The sequence below is a fragment of the Schistocerca americana genome, chromosome 1 (genome assembly GCF_021461395.2).
Source record: "Schistocerca americana isolate TAMUIC-IGC-003095 chromosome 1, iqSchAmer2.1, whole genome shotgun sequence".
In the NCBI taxonomy this organism is placed as follows: domain Eukaryota; kingdom Metazoa; phylum Arthropoda; class Insecta; order Orthoptera; family Acrididae; genus Schistocerca; species Schistocerca americana.
In genome coordinates, this window is record NC_060119.1 from 822,242,479 (window position 1) to 822,259,740 (window position 17,262).

General features: G+C 46.3%; 1 protein-coding gene across 1 annotated transcript in view; it reads right to left on the bottom strand.

Annotated features, from left to right (window-relative positions):
* The window catches only part of LOC124613053 (protein henna), a 109,328-nt gene extending 101,836 nt beyond the window's left edge, over positions 1-7,492 (bottom strand). The window contains exon 1 of the mRNA XM_047141632.1: positions 7,342-7,492. The gene's annotated coding sequence lies outside the window, so the exon portion shown is untranslated. The remainder of the gene's footprint in view (positions 1-7,341) is intronic.
* Between the last annotated feature and the right edge of the window lie 9,770 nt (positions 7,493-17,262).

Here is a 17,262-nt window from a genome sequence, read left to right on the forward strand (position 1 = left end):
CTTTGAAGGAGTAATCTCCGGCGATTCTGCATCATGTTACTGTACAACTTAGCGACGCCTTGTAGCAATAGAAACGGTGGTCGTGAAATGCATTACGGCTGTTTTAATACCAGCACTTAATCGAATTTTAGTTTTCACGTCACACTGAAGACTTCTGCCTTCGTGTAGGGTAGAGAATTTACAGTAGGGCAGTTTTATTTATTAGGGCGAAAATTGCAAACCTATAAACAAAATTAATCAGAACTCGTAGGGGTGCCAGCAGTAAGCGATTCAGACTTCAAGTGAATGGCCTGGAGGACTACAACGTCTCTCCTTTGCGTGACTGGAAAGGCCCGTGTTACTTGAAACTCATTCCGTGAACGGCCATCAAAGCAAGTGTAAATGCGAAAGCGGATGCAAGGATGGCTCGTCGAAACCATCATGAGAGTGAATTACAACAGGGCAGGGTGATCGATTCGGAAAACGTGTTTCTCATATCGTGCCACTGCAGCTCGTTCAGGATATGCTGTTGTGACGGGTTATCGATGAGGAGGTAGTTGACCACGTAATGTGACCAGGGTACTGGATGACCACCATCTTGTCCCCACGACCATAAAGCACTATATTATCCGACCACAGTATTCTCTAGACTCTGGAGTGTCGCAGTGGTCGGGAGGACCTGTCGAAGACTGTGGCTCGGCGGCTCCTGATGCTAGAGTCTGATTAATATTGCTCGTCGTTTGATAGTTGCTCCAATCAGCGCTCGAAAGATCACAAGCGGAATGTCCACCGTTGCACAACAGAGCGTCAGTTCACTTGCTCTTTTCGAGTAGTACGGTGTACACACGTAGCCCGTTTTTGGGAACTGCCGGCAGAATATTTAACTGTCACCGATCGCAGTTTTAAACATACTAATAAGCATGCTTGTCTCGGATTTATTGTAAAGAAACCACAAAAAGCGTCATTCTGCGCTGGATACATGAATGCCGTCGCCGTGAATGGCCTTTTTAACCAGTGAAATTTAAAGTTTTGGTGTGTCACTTCAGCCAGGATTGCGGATGTGGCCACGTGCTTGTTACACTCTGCAGGAGTGGCCGCAATCTGACGGCCTGCATCTATTAATGCCACAGCAGATAAATGGTTTCGGAAGCCATTAGGTTCGAAATGCAACCTCGACTCATGTTTATTGGGGGCAGTCTGAACAGTATCCTTTACGTCAGGAAGGTTTTGGAGGCGGAGGTACTTGAACCACTCCACATGCCACACTTCAGCATGACATGCTTCTCTTCAAGTGACGAGGAAGTGATGGCCTTTTTTCATAGAACTGTGGGTACTACTGGATCTCTTATGTGAGCGTATGCCTGACGTGTCGCTCATGGAACACGGCTGCAGCAGGTGTGGTCGGCTAATTACTTCTCACTGCACCTCTAGCAATAACTGTTAATGCTTTATAGGCGTTCACGCAACTGCAAGCAGCAAGAGGAAAGTGTACAGAGTCGCTGATTGCATGTCGCGTGTTAAGAGCCCTTTGCACGATCAATATTTATTGCGCAATAATAAGTATTGATGAGTAATACTGTTCAATATTACTAATTAATATCCATTATCTGAGATCGATATTGACAGTTTGCGCAATAGACTGAAGGATGATGGGAAACTTTAAAAATACTGAAGTTCGTTCTACATATTGTGTAGTATAATGTGCCCAGTGAGGGCGGCATTGCGCAATACACATCAGTTCCTGCTAAGACCGAAAGATATTCAGTTCAGTTCAGTTCAGTTCACTCCTAACGATTTTCCACAAGGAACTGAAAGAAGTAAATGACAGAAGATTAGGAGGTCGTGCCACGTGGTACTTTGAAGAAATGAAGTTTCTGATTTATCAGGAAAACGACAGATACCTCATTGTCCACAATTACAGAGGAAATTGAAGATGATGGCATCGTGGCAGTAAGAGGAAATGTTTATTTTACTTGTAGCACTTCTTGTTGTTGTTGTGGTCTTCAGTCCTGAGACTGGTTTGATGCAGCTCTCCATGCTACTCTATCCTGTGCAAGCTTCTTCATCTCCCAGTACCTACTGCAACCTACATCCTTCTGAATCTGCTTAGTGTATTCATCTCTTAGTCTCCCTCTACGATTTTTACCCTCCACGCTGCCCTCCAATACTAAATTGGTGATCCCTTGATGCCTCAGAACATGTCCTACCAACCGATCCCTTATTCTGGTCAAGTTGTGCCACAAACTTCTCTTCTCCCCAATCCTATTCAATACTTCCTCATTAGTTATGTGATCTACCCATCTAATCTTCAGCATTCTTCTGTAGCACCACATTTCGAAAGCTTCTTAGAACTGACAAATAAGACAAGGTCAGCTGTCAAGCGAACATACATGTATATATTTCTTCCAATAGTTGTCACACTTTACACATAATATCACGTAAACTTTCACTCAACATCATCGTTTTATTTCATTAGCAACAGTAGTTACAGTATAGAAATACATAGACAACAGCACTCTACCACGATAAATTATTCATTAAGTTTTTTGACAGTGTCAATCATGAGATATGCGATCTGCTGTAAATTTGTTATTTATGTTAGGAGTTCAGAACCCATGAAGTCAGGCTCGCACGTGGAATCTTCCTTATTTGGTTAGGTTACTGGTTTCGGCTAACAATCTAGCCGTTATCAGATTACAAAACATTCTTGATTAGTGTTTGTGCTATCACGGCTTCACACATAGTTAAAATCTTGCTTAAAATGATAACATCACTACATGATGTAAATACTGATTGTGTCCGTTATTAAGTTTTAACGGCATAACGCCTTTGTTTTATGACCATCATTCAATTACGTTGGCTACGAACAAAGAGACTGTTCTTAAATATGTTATATATGGATTTGATTACAATGTTTATGCCTCTGATACAGCACAACCAGGAGTAGTTTTTCGATAAGCCGATAAATATTTTTATCTCACTGAAGTGAAGCTTTATTTGAGAACCAATATAGTTTTCAAAAGATCTGGGCTTAAATTAAATTCATTATAGGCCTGTGATATATGCATAGGGCCCCAGTAATAGGGGAGGAGATAATTCCAACATTTCTCGAAAGACCAACCCGAAATATTTATGAAATTTTTACTGCACTATTCACCAACAACAGCTGTGTTATATTGACAAATTTTGTAGATAAAAATATTGAATTTAGCAAGTCATGTGTTCCAAATTCTCCTCCCCCCTCCCCCACCCGCCAAATTTAAGTAGTACTTGACAGAAATAATTTTCCCAATTATTAAGATATGTCTTATTGTTGTGAAGTAAAGGGTTATGTGAAATGTTAAAAGAGTTTCATAATCTGATACAAGAAACAGGAGACTGAGATTGCATGTGTGATTTACAATTCCTTATGGATTTCCTCGGTCACTTTTGTGAACTTAATTAAAAATTGCAGTAACAACGACAACTGGTCATCAACTACATGAACTTGTCAAATCGTACGAGCTAAAACTTGTTATAATTTTTTCATTCAAGTAACTCTTGAAAAATAATCATTCTAACTACGTCTACATCATCTATATCCACACTCTTCAAAGAACTGTCAATTGTGTGGCAGAGGGAACGTCCCACTGTACCAGTTATTAGGACTTTCCATTCACGCAAGGAGCGCGCGAAGGATTATTTGCTTAAACGGCTCTGTACGCGCTACAATTAGTCTGGTGTTGATTTTGCTATCCCTACGAGAGTAATACTTTGGGGGTTGTAGTACATTCCTAGATTCATCACTTTAAAGTTGGTTCTCGAAACTACATAAGTAGGCTTTCACGGGATAGTTTGCTACTATCTTAAAGGGTTTGCCAATTGCGTTCTTTCAGCATCTTCTTCACACTCTCCCATGGGACAAACAGACGTATGACCAGTCGTGCTGCCCTTCTTTGTAAACGTTGTACATCCCTGTTAGTCTTATTTGGTACGGGTCCCACGTACTTGAGAAACATTCTAAGATGGATCGCACGACTGTTTCGTCTGCAGTCTCTTTTGTAGACTGACTGCATTTCGCTGTTATTTTATCGATGAACCGTAGTCTGTCACCAGCTTCACCTACGATGGAGAGGATGTGATCGTTCCATTTCATGTCACTACAATATGTTACACTCCAGTATTTGTGTGAATTGACAGCTTCCAACTATGACTCACTGATGCCATCTCCTTTTTCGCTTTGTATATTTCTGGGCATTTGAAACAAATCGACATCTTTGCACCACTTTGAAATATTATCGAGATCAGACTGGATTTGAAATATTGTCGAGATCAGACTGAATATATGTGTAGCTTCATTACACATAAATGCATAGTCTGCAAAATATTTGAGGTTAGAATTAATATTGTCCGCATGGTCACTAATTTAGAACATGAACAGAAAGATCCCATGGGTACACCTAAAGTTACTTCTACACATGTCGAAGAGTCTCCAACCAAGACAACATGCTGTATCCTCCCCACCGAAAAATCCTGAGTCCAGTCACAAAGGTCGATTGTCACCCGTTATCACCGTACTTTTGATGATAACCGTAGGTTTGGTACTGAGTCGATTGCTTTTTGGAAGTCAAGAAACACTGCATCTATCTGACTGCCTTGATCTATGGATGTCATGTCGTCAAGTGAGAAAAGCGCAAATTGGGTTTCACGTGATCTATACTTTCGGAGCCCATGCTGGTTGACGTGGGAGTTCAGAGTATGTTCTAAGGCTCTACAACAAATGGTTCTCAAGCGTATTGGGCGGTGCGTATCACCTCTGCTGCCCTTCCTGTAGACGGGTGTGACCTGTGGTTTCTTCCAACCACCGGCCACTTTTTCCGTTCAGAGGATCTTCGGTATGCTACTGATAAAAGAGGTGCTAACTCAGACTCAAATTCGCTATAGAATCTGATAGGGAGTCATTTAGGCCCTAGAGCTTTGTTCAGTTTTCACGACTTCGGCTGTTTCTCAACGCCATTGGCACTAATATCAATTTCATTCATCTTTGCAGTGATACAATAACTAAAGTGGGGCATTACAGCTGGGTTTTCCTATATGAAGGAACATTTAAAAACGGAGTTAAACGTTTGTGCTTCTGCTTTGTTGTCTTCAGTTTCAGTTTTTCCAGAAGGAAATGATAAAAATTTATTTGCCTATACAAAAGAAAATCATTTGTATTGATGGCAGCACGTACATTCGTCAACAGTCTTTGCCGAGGATAAAATACAATAAATAAACTAATCGAAGAAAAGCAAGGGAGTTTAACGTCCCACCGACAGCACGATCGTTAAAGACGGACTACAAGCCCCGATTACGAAAGGACGGGGAAGAATGTCGGCTGCGCCTTTTTCAAAGGAATCAAAGCCCAAATGTGGACAGTCGGATGGCGATTTGAAATGTCAAATGGTTCAAACGGCTGTGAGCACTATGGGACTTATCATCTGAGGTCATCAGTCCCCTAGAACTTAGAACTAATTAAACCTACCTAACCTAAGGACATCACACACATCCATGCCCGAGGCAGGATTCGAACCTGCGACCGTAGCGGTCGCGCGGTTCCAGACTGAAGCGTCTAGAACAGCTCGGCTACTCCGGCCGGCATTTGAACTGTCGCCATCGTGAATACGAGCCCAGTGTGCTAACCGCTGCGCCGCCTCGCTCGATGAATTAATCGAACCATAATACGCCAATAAACCTTTAAAATTCATTGTCATTAATTAAGATAAACATCGATACTTACGATTTCGTGATTCTATAAAACACCGATCTCCATATTAACTTTTCATTCATCATGTTAAAAATATCCCATGTACGTTGTTAATACCTAAACGTTATAAATAAACTAAACATGAAATAGCAAGTCATCCTCTCCGGCAACATCTTTTTGAACTACTGTATGGTGACGGTATGGTGTACAGTTTCGCCGCCTGGCGTAATCTTCAGACGACGTATCACAGTGACTGTACTCTCGGGTCAATAAGGAGAGCCAATGATAATCTGATGACCGATTTAAGAAAATCTTGTCATGCTTCAGAATATCAAGAGTTCTATTTGCAGTTGAACCTACTATTAGATCTGTAAGAGCCTTTGGTTACAGCAATCGGGATGAAATACGCCTTCCCTATGTATCTCGGTCCTGTTATACAGAATTCAGTTAGCCAATATATACGATAAGTATGTTCATCCAGGGATCCCTACGTTGCTGACTCCATAATAAGGGTGCCTGTCTCTGTACTCTACTGAGAGAAACACACAGTGCCGAATCTCTGAAATCCAACGGAACTGCTGTGAGCCTTCGATACACAGTTTTCCGGGAAATTCTTAACTGCTGAGGCAGCTGTATACAAGGCAGGCATCGTTGTATTTTATAATTCACTTGCACAGCCAGGTTACTGTCTTGTCACGGAGTAAGAGGAACATTTCGTGTGTCTGCGAATTGTCGCTAAGGCATTTAAATGACATTGTGACGTATTCAACGACGCTGAGATTGATGCCTGCTTCGAAGCGTCCTATGATTCTACCTTGCAATATATAATACTAATGAAGTCTTCGTGATTTACTATTTAAAGCTCACTAAAGAAGTAATCTCTGCGTTCAAAGACTGTGTAAACATTGCTTTAACCACATTTTTTTCTTTATCCTTCAATCTAGTGCCAATTCGGAACACGGAGCACTTCTCCCTGTGCGGAAATCTTGCTGTTTTTTCTTCTCATTTTTCTCGTTTCCGGGTTATGCTTAACATTTGGCTGCTAGTATAACATGTTTTTAAAGAATAACCGGAATATTCCGCCTGTTATAGCAGAATCTCTTAAAATTATTAACAAAGTCAATTCTCATGGGCGTGATAAATATAAATTTTACTTCGTACCTTTATTAAGATTTCCTTACGCAAAACGAATTGTAATTGTCATTACTTTTATTATTTTATTGAACTAAAGGAACAAGTGCTTAAGTTTGTGTCTGAAGTAAAAATTTATCTAAAATTCGTGCAATATTGTCCATAAGACACGTCACATGCCATGCCGAAACATTAAGTACATTGAAAATAAATTTCATTCTATGCTTGTTACCGTCTGGACATAACAGAATTAATCGAAAGACTAATATGGGGCCAGAGAACGTAATGTTAACGGTCACCGTCACAGACTTGAAAGAATGCCGAAAATGTAGTTATGTTTGTTTCTTCTGCTGTGTCTAGAGGAAACTACCTGTTAGCACGTCAAGGACTCGCTTTCCTGTTTAAAGTCCTGCGGTGGCTGACCACTCTCATAAATGTTGCAAATATGATTGCGACAGATACTAAAGGCGATACAGATGTAAATATACACGTTACAGTGTACATACCTAGCTAGTGCTTTCTCTCTTATAATGGCAGGTTGCACTCCTCAGCTTACGACTTGAACCTCCAGAGATGTCCCCGTAGATGACCGCACTGTTGGCCAAAAAGTGAGGAAGTCTGAAGCCTTAGCTGTTACACTCTGGACTGTAGCTCATTGGATGAGGTTTTTGGTCACTAGCGTAGGGGGGGAGGGAGGGAGTGACGCATGATTGCGATGTGGCAGTTAAGGTTTTTTATTTCACTGGTTGCACAACTTGGCTTTATGCTGCCCACGGTTCAGTTGTGCTTAGATGGTGATCTTACTGCTACATGACAGAAACAAAATATCACTTCTACGTCCATCATGAAGTTGCGAAACGATTATCTCTAGTGACGTAACGTTGTTTATTAACTCTATAAGGAAAACAGACGGTCAGAACTAAGAAATGAAACAGGAAAAAGATGTGGCAGTTGTGTAAGCTCATAAAAACGGGAGTGCGTAAATCACTCTGACTTTATTACATTTAGTACCTGCCTAAGGATATGTATCAATAACGCACACGCACCCACAGTCATCACATTGAAGAGTGAACTGGTTTAATTACTGAGTAAATCGAATGGTAATTTCATTGAACTGGTCATCTTAGAAGGCAATCAATTGAAGCTTAAACTGAACAAAAATATTTAATTATTTCGAACTACGGAAAAGGGAAGTTTTTAAATGACACAAAATCTTTTTACATCAAAGGGTGGAGTATCTCAGTCTCAGAAAGAAATATTCATGTCCGGGAGAGAAATCAGGCATTTCTTAAAATTTATTGCAATCTTTTTTCAGTCTCGTTATTTCACTGAAGTCCTTACGCCCGTGTCTAAGCCCATGTCTCTTACAAAATTTTCTGAACCACAAAAATCGAGTGTAGTGGCGCAATGGTTAAGGGCCTGGGGGTAGCGGGATTCACCGTCAGGAAAACCAGATTTAACTTTATTGTGGTTCCCCTAAGCCGATTACGGTAAATACTGTCGTGGTTTCTTCGGAAAGATTTCTTTCCCATCCTTGTCCTATCCGATCTTGCTACCTATCACTAATAATTTTATCTTCGACGGGGCATTAAAACTAATCTTTTTCCGTTGCTCGCCCTGTTAACCGTGCGGTCTGACACACTGCTTTCCGGGCGGGAAGGCGTGCCGGTCCCCAGCAGGAGTCTGCCCGGCGGACTAGTGTCTAGGTCCGGTGTGCGGGCCAGTCTGTGGATAGTTTTTAAGGCGGTTTTCCGTCTGCCTTGGCGAATGTGGGCTGGTTCCCCTTTTCCTGCCTCACTTACACCGTGTCGGCGATTGCTGTGCAAACACTATCTCCACATACGCGTACACCTTAATTACTCTACCACGCTAACAATAGGGCTACACTCGTCTGGTGTGAGACGTTCCCGGGGGTTCCACTGGGATCCTAACCGCACATAACCCTGGTTTTGGTGTGGGGTGGCGGTGGGGTGAGTGGACTTCTGCAGCCTGTTGCGGGGCTATGGTGGGGACGAATAATGGGGCTACACTCGTCTGGTGTGAGACCTTCCCCGGAGTTTCCACTGGGAGCCGAACCGCACATAACCCTGGTTTCAGTGTGGGGTGGCGGTGGGGTAAGTGGACTTCTGCAGCCTGTTGCGGGGCTACGGCAGGGACGAACAATGGGGCTACACTCGTCTGGTGTGAGACATTCCCCGGGGTTTCCACTGGGAACCGAACCGCACATAACCATGGTTTCGGTGTGGGGTGGCGGTGGGGTGAGTGGACTTCTGCAGCCTGTTGCGGGGCTACGGCAGGGACGAATAATGGGGCTACACTCGTCTGGTGTGAGACATTCCCCGGGGTTTCCACTGGGAGCCGAACCGCACATAACCCTGGTTTCGGTGTGGGGTGGCGGTGGGGTGAGTGGACTTCTGCAGCCTGTTGCGTGGCTATGGCGGGGACAAAGTCTCTCTGTCGTTTCTAGGTCTCCAGTTCCATACAATACAATACAATACAATCTTTTTCTGCTAGTCCCTTGATTTGCGAAAGCAACACGAAAACGTGAGTAGTAGAGTTGCACAGCCAGCACTTGATTTCAGCTGGGAAGGAACTCACCTCCATTGCGGGACCATCAACCATATCCTCAGATTGTGTTTCTCAGGATTTATTCCAAGTTTGAACCTTAATATACACTCCTGGAAATGGAAAAAAGAACACATTGACACCGGTGTGTCAGACCCACCATACTTGCTCCGGACACTGTGAGAGGGCTGTACAAGCAATGATCACACGCACGGCACAGCGGACACACCAGGAACCGCGGTGTTGGCCGTCGAATGGCGCTAGCTGCGCAGCATTTGTGCACCGCCGCCGTCAGTGTCAGCCAGTTTGCCGTGGCATACGGAGCTCCACCGCAGTCTTAACACTGGTAGCATGCCGCGACAGTGTGGACGTGAACCGTATGTGCAGTTGACGGACTTTGAGCGAGGGCGTATAGTGGGCATGCGGGAGGCCGGGTGGACGTACCGCCAAATTGCTCAACACGTGGGGCGTGAGGTCTCCACAGTAGATCGATGTTGTCGCCAGTGGTCGGCGGAAGGTGCACGTGCCCGTCGACCTGGGACCGGACCGCAGCGACACACGGATGCACGCCAAGACCGTAGGATCCTACGCAGTGCCGTAGGGGACCGCACCGCCACTTCCCAGCAAATTAGGGACACTGTTGCTCCTGGGGTATCGGCGAGGACCATTCGCAACCGTCTCCATGAAGCTGGGCTACGGTCCCGCACACCGTTAGGCCGTCTTCCGCTCACCCCCCAACATCGTGCAGCCCGCCTCCAGTGGTGTCGCGACAGGCGTGAATGGAGGGACGAATGTAGACGTGTCGTCTTCAGCGATGAGAGTCGCTTCTGCCTTGGTGCCAATGATGGTCGTATGCGTGTTTGGCGCCGTGCAGGTGAGCGCCACAATCAGGACTGCATACGACCGAGGCACACAGGGCCAACACCCGGCATCATGGTGTGGGGAGCGATCTCCTACACTGGCCGTACACCACTGGTGATCGTCGAGGGGACACTGAATAGTGCACGGTACATCCAAACCGTCATAGAACCCATCGTTCTACCATTCCTAGACCGGCAAGGGAACTTGCTGTTCCAACAGGACAATGCACGTCCGCATGTATCCCGTGCCACCCAACGTGCTCTAGAAGGTGTAAGTGAACTACCCTGGCCAGCAAGATCTCCGGATGTGTCCCCCATTGAGCATGTTTGGGACTGGATGAAGCGTCGTCTCACGCGGTGTGCACGTCCAGGACGAACGCTGGTCCAACTGAGGCGCCAGGTGGAGATGGCATGGCAAGCCGTTCCACAGGACTACATCCAGCATCTGTACGATCGTCTCCATGGGAGAATAGCAGCCTGCATTGCTGCGAAAGGTGGATATACACTGTACTAGTGCCGACATTGTGCATGCTCTGTTGCCTGTGTGTATGTGCCTGTGGTTCTGTCAGTGTGATCATGTGATGTATCTGACCCCAGGAATGTGTCAATAAAGTTTCCCCTTCCTGGGACAATGAATTCACGGTGTTCTTATTTCAATTTCCAGGAGTGTATGAAGATAGTATCTGTTCCCGAAAGAACAGATACTATTGATGACCGTGCAGCTTATCTAGAATGAAATGATAATTAAATCGAAACTCTTAGCTGCCTTCAGGTGTTGTTTATATACATCAATGGAGACAGCTAAAATGTGTGGCACAACCGGGACTCGAACCAGGGATCTCCAGATTACATGGCAGACGCTCTATCCACCTGTCCCCATTGATGTATATCAACAACACCTGTAGGCAGCTAAGGGTTTCGATTTAATTATCATTTGACCCTTAATAGTTCATGGAGAGAGATCATTTTTTTTCTCATTGTATTCAATTAGTTATTGCACTTGATGTTATGGATACCTTTCAACAGGGTATTAGTGTGTTGCTTGGTAGTTGGTATTACACTGTTTTGAAGAATCATAATTTTGAAGAAATAGAAAAGAATTTTTGTGTCAAATGCTTGCAAGTGATCTGTGTAAGATACTTAACTGCGTTTTCGGAACGCACATCGTCCGGCTGGTTCTCTTAGACTAACGGCTAGTTACAATTTACTCTATTGTTATTTTATTATTACTTCACTAAGTAACATGTCACATTGCAAGCACTGGCGTGAATTTTCTTTTCTTGCAGATGGCCCACTCAGTTAGTGTTCAAAATTTCTAGCGCTATGGCCGAAGTATATAATGAATAAAAGGACAAACGTATGTATAAATACTGTTTCTGTTAATGGCGTGATGATGTTTTGGTTTCAATAAAAACTTTGTGTTTAAGTGCCCAATCGTCATTTTTATTCAGTTCGCAGTTATTCAATATCAATACAAAAAGAGAGGAAAGTTTGTGAGCTTTTACTGCAGAAATTAAATTCCGAGTAAAAGTTATTGAAATTAAACACAGTACATCGTTTGGTTTCTCCATCTTGTTAATAGGTGCAATATTTGGAAGAGATGTTATAGCAAATTTTCTTTTATAGTAAATTTTCCCTAAGAACACTTCTGGAATGTCGTGTGGCTAGGGCCTCCCGTCGGGTAGACCGTTCGTCTGGTGCAGGTCTTTCGATTTGACGCCACTTTAGCGACCTGCGCGTCGATGGGGATGAAATGATGACGATTAGGACAACACAACACCCAGTCCCTGAGCGGAAAAAATCTCCGACCCAGCCGGGAATCGAACCCGGGCCCTTAGGATTGACAGTCTGTCACGCTGACCACTTTTTTTTTTTTTTTTTTTTTTTTTTTTTTTTATTGTAGGTCAGGGGGCAGAGTGGGCAGGGGTCGTACTTGGAGGCCTGGCCACGGTGTCCCCGTCCCCTGACAGGATAAGGGAGAGGCAGCAGGAAGGAAACATTGATATTGTAATTTGTTTTAGTAACAATAATATTTTATTTATTCATTTAATTTTAATGTCCCAAAAGAAAAATCATATATAAAAAAAGAAGGGAAATAAATATAGGGCCGAAGTGACATCCTCGTCACCTCACTGGGAGTAAATCCTATCCCTCGATCCAACGTAAACCTGGGACTCCCCACCGCTTCGGGGGGTTATGAAACATGCTGCCTAGAAAGTTCGCAAAATGCGTTTTATATTTAGAGTGGCGTCTGATGATTTCGTGTTGTTCTAGTAGATAATGCCAATAGCCCATGACCGATATCAACGTCCGCGAGAGCACGTAGTGTGATGCGTGTCCTCCAATCCATCGGATTGCCGATGTTTTGTGTGAGGGGAAAAAGACAGGGTCAGGGAAAAATAAAGCGTCCGTCGTGATCGTGGATTCGTCGGTGCGTCGGAGGAGGGCCATGATGCGTTGCGTCAGCCGCCAAACATCCTTTGCCTCACCGCACTGCAGAGAATGTTCGTCGGTGTCCTGCATGCCACATATAAGGCAGAGCGGGGAATCTACCATGCGAATGTCGTACAATCGTTGGCGGTTGACTGTCTTGCGGTTGATTAGTGTATACCATGACGATCGCGCTGCTGTGGTGAGGAGAGGTGTGTGGACAGCTCGCCAAATCAGTCGCCAGTTTCGTGTTGGGTATTTAATTTCGACAACATTGCTGCCATGATGACGCCGCAAGTATCGATATATCTCACGGGTAGTGGGGATTCTGGTAGAAGGTATCTGTAACTGAACATAACTAAAATCAACAAAAAATCGCGCGACGTGAGAAAACGAGGGCGAGATGGTGCCTACTGCTACCGGTGGTTCAAAGGACGTGGGAAGAAGCACATCCAGGATGGCCGACGTGATGGCGTGTTGCCGCTGGTTCCAAGTTCGTAGCGTCGCTCGCAGGTATAGAGCTAGAGCCTTGTTCCGCACATCCGTGAGGTTAAGTCCTCCAGAGTGGTATGGGAGAGTTAAAGTCTCGTATTTGATCTTAAACAACATTCCTTGGCTGACATAGTATCCAAAGGCCGCCATTAATCTGTCAGCGAGACCATGTGGCATTGGCAGTACCTGTGCCAAGTGCGGCAGGCGCGAGGCCAGGTGAACATTAGTGTAGTCCACCCTTTGGAGCAGGTCGTGCGTTCGGAGTGAATTGTTGCGTATGTGCAGTCGGACGTTCTGGAGGAGACGTCGATAGCTCGCCGCCGCTGATTGCCGTAGCGATCGGGTGAACAAGACACCTAAGCATCGCAAGATGTCCACCGTCGTAAACGGACTTCGCAGAGCGTCCAGCCCTCGACCGATGTGCATGATCTTGGTTTTATTCATGTTGACCCTGCTTCCCGCAGCTACCCCGTACGTAGTAAGAAGGGTAACCACCTGACTTACTTCGTTCTCCGACCGGACGAGTATCATCAAGTCGTCGGCATATGCACGACACGTGAAGGAGCTCGCACGGAGTCGGACGCCTGTTAGAGTCCGTCTAAGAGTCTGCATCAATGGTTCGAGCGCAATTGTAAACAGTATCATCGACAAGGGACATCCTTGCCTAACTGAGCTGCGAACAGGAATCGTTCCTACCTCCCTGCCATTGACTCTCACCGTCGAAGAAGCGCCGCGAAGGAGGCGCATGAGGACGGTAATAAAATCCTGTGGTATCGCCATGCGTCGCATGGTCGAGTCAAGGAAATCATGGTTGATCCTGTCAAAGGCACGATCAAAATCCACCGATACGAACGCCGCTCGCATACGACAAGCGTCCGTCAGGGAAATTACGTCACGGTATTCGCCGAGGATAGAATGTATGTTGCTCCGAACCCCTAGACAAGCCTGGTCTGGTGGTATTGTTTTGGATATTACAATCTTGAGCCTTGCCGCCAACATTCGCGCAAAGATCTTATAGTCAGTATTGAGCATCGTGAGCGGTCTAAATTGATGGGCGCTGTCACTCGCTGTCGATTTCGGTATTGGTATAAGCAGTCCCGCCATGAACTGCGACGGAACATCCGTGTCAGGGCTCAATAACTCGTTATACATCAATACCAACTGAGACATCATTAAATCCGCAAATGCGCGGTAAAATTCGAGTGTCAACCCATCTGGCCCAGGGGATTTATGCACCGCACCCTTCGCGAGTGCGCCCCGGATGTCATCTTCCGTTAGGGGTGCCAATAGCACCTCTGCATCCGGACCATCCACCTCCGTTTGCATCTGTCGTAAAATTTCTTCTTCCGTCCGATTGTCCGTCGGCGTCCCAGTGAAAAGGAGGCGGTAATGCTCCAGAAACTCAGTAGCAATGGCCTGTTGTGACGTCAAGGGCCGACCATCGTCATCATGGAGGACTGTGATTAGGGATCGGCGATTACGCGCATGTCCCTTGGACACATGATGCATGCCAATACGTTCTCCATCGACGTTGTCCAAGCACCGAGCACGGATCGAAAGTCCCTCCAGTCGACGTCTCGTGATTGATAAAATGCAGGCCTGAAGGCGATGGACTTCCGCTTGACGTTCGGGCGATGGGGCCCTGGAGGACAGGTCGCGGAGCACCATGTAGTAATAGTCAAGTGTATCTCGGAGCCATTTTGCTTTTTCCTTGCCATACGTTATGAGAGCTCTTCGTATCGCCGGTTTTGCGCACTGCAGCCACCACGAAAGAACCGTACGGTGCAGCGGCAGACGGCGAGTGCAAGTCTGCCATGTTTCTTCGATCCGCTGGCGACATTCGAGATCCACCAATAAGGAGGAATTTAGCTTCCAGGAACTACGACTCCGCCAGACCCGCTGCCGTGGGAGGGTTAACGTGCATAAATACGCAAGGTGATCCGTAAAAGCTGTGGGCCAACGTTCAGCAGCCAACACGTGATCTCTTAGTCCTTCAGAAACGTAAATCCGATCCAGCCTGCTCGCCGAATGGCTAGTAAAATACGTGTAGCCCTCTCGCTGCCCATGGATCTTTTCCCACGTGTCCATAAGGGCCATGTCCCGGCAGATCGTGTTCAATGCGTGGCAGGAGCTGAAATTAGGAGTTTGATCCTTCGGTGTGAGTACACAATTAAAATCCCCCCCTACCAAGATGTGGTCATACCTCCCATGGAATAGGGGGGCAATCTCCTCCGAGTAGAATCGTGCACGCGCCTGTCGAGTGTCAGATCCGGAGGGTGCATAGATGTTGACGATACGAATGCCGTTCACGGTCATAGCCAAACCCCGAGCCGAAGGAAGGTAATCGAGGTCACACATCGGAATCCCTTCCCGGACTAGTATCGCTGTGCCACGTCCTCCATCTGGAGTCGGCGCTAGATAAGTGTTGTAACCATGCACGTCGGGAAAAGCAGCATTGAAGGTTTCCTGCATCAGCAAAATATCAACGTCTGTGGCGTAAATCATGTCCCGGAGAAGTTGCATCTTTGCAAGCGAACGTGCGGTGTTAATGTTCACTGTGCCCACCTTATATGCTTGGTTCGTTGTCGTTGTCATGCTCGTGTCATGTCATTGAGAACTCCAAGGGCTTTAGTCCACTATTCGTGCTCAGAGGGGTGCCCGCCAACGGGCTGCCCTCCTTCGTTGTCGTTCCGTGGTGTGCATCCTGTAGGTGAGTGGTCATCATTTGCGGGTGGCAATTCCTGTAGGTCTTCGACTGGTTCCGCCCAGTCGCAGTGGTCATCCATCCGAGAAACGTCCTCTGATGTAGTTCGACGTGGCTGCCGGGACATTGGTGTCCCTGACTCCTTCGTCGGCAGCGCTGGGTCAGTCGGTGTCAATGAAGAGGGACCATCTAAAAGGCAGGACATCCGGTCACCATCGGACGGAATCCTGTCAGCGTCCTCTGAAGACACGTGTTCTGTGTCAGACAGTTCTTCGGCTAGGATACCTTCCGTGTCCCCTAGGCTAGGGGGGGACGTGTCACCCGAACTATGGCGACGCTTTTTGCGACGCTTCGGCGATCGCTGTTTGCGTGCCCTGCCCTCTGCTGCCTCACTGTGTTCGTCGGTCGTTCGCTGGTCCGTTGCCAGCGCCACCGTCTGGACATCCACTTCCACGTCTCTTGCTACATGTGAGTTTTCGGAAGGTTCCTCCCTCAACTGTCGTGACATGGGTGCAGGGACATTCTCCGAGTCACCTCCATGCTCCCGTAACTCGGTCTGCTCTTGCATAAACACGTCCTTGTCACGCTCCGAACTTGGCAACACCTCCCGGCGGGCCACCGACACGTACGTCATCGGCAGTTGCGTGGGAACTTCTCGCTGTGACGCTTCTCCACGTGGCAGTTGCACGACGCGGCGTTGTATGCACTCCGAGCGGATATGTCCTTCTCCACCACAGCCAGAACAGGTGCGTGGCTGGCCATCATAGATCACGATAGCTCGACACCCGCCAATGTATAAATAAGACGGGATATGTTTAGTAAGGACGATCCGCACCTGTCGCACGCCGTTTAGCACAGGATAGGTATTAAAACTAGCCCAGCGTTCAGGCGTATGACTAAGTACCGTTCCATATGGTCGCAGCGATTCAGTAACCATCGATTCTGGCACCTCAAACGGCAACTCAAAGATCCGAATGACCCTCACACCCAATCCTGAAGGAGCTACTGTTACATCGCTGATATGGCCATCAGAGTGTCGAAATTTAAAGCCTCTTTGAGCAGCGGAGAGAGTTCTTTCACACGCAGCTTCATCGGTCATCTTTACGTACATTGTACTGCTTACAATGGACAGGTGTATTCCAATTATGTCTGCAGCAGGTAAACGAACTTCTTCCCTCAAAAAACGCTCTATTTCGAAAGCTTTGGGTCTGGCAAATTCGTTGTCGAACGTAAATTGGAGCGTAGTCTTTCGAAAATTGTGTGCCATGGTGATCGAGTCAGACAACAACACGCGCGAGTACCGGCGGTGTAAACACTTCCTCGTTCACGCGCGCCCGCGGCCGGGACAGCAGGTCCGTGCCGCGCCACTGCCTAAA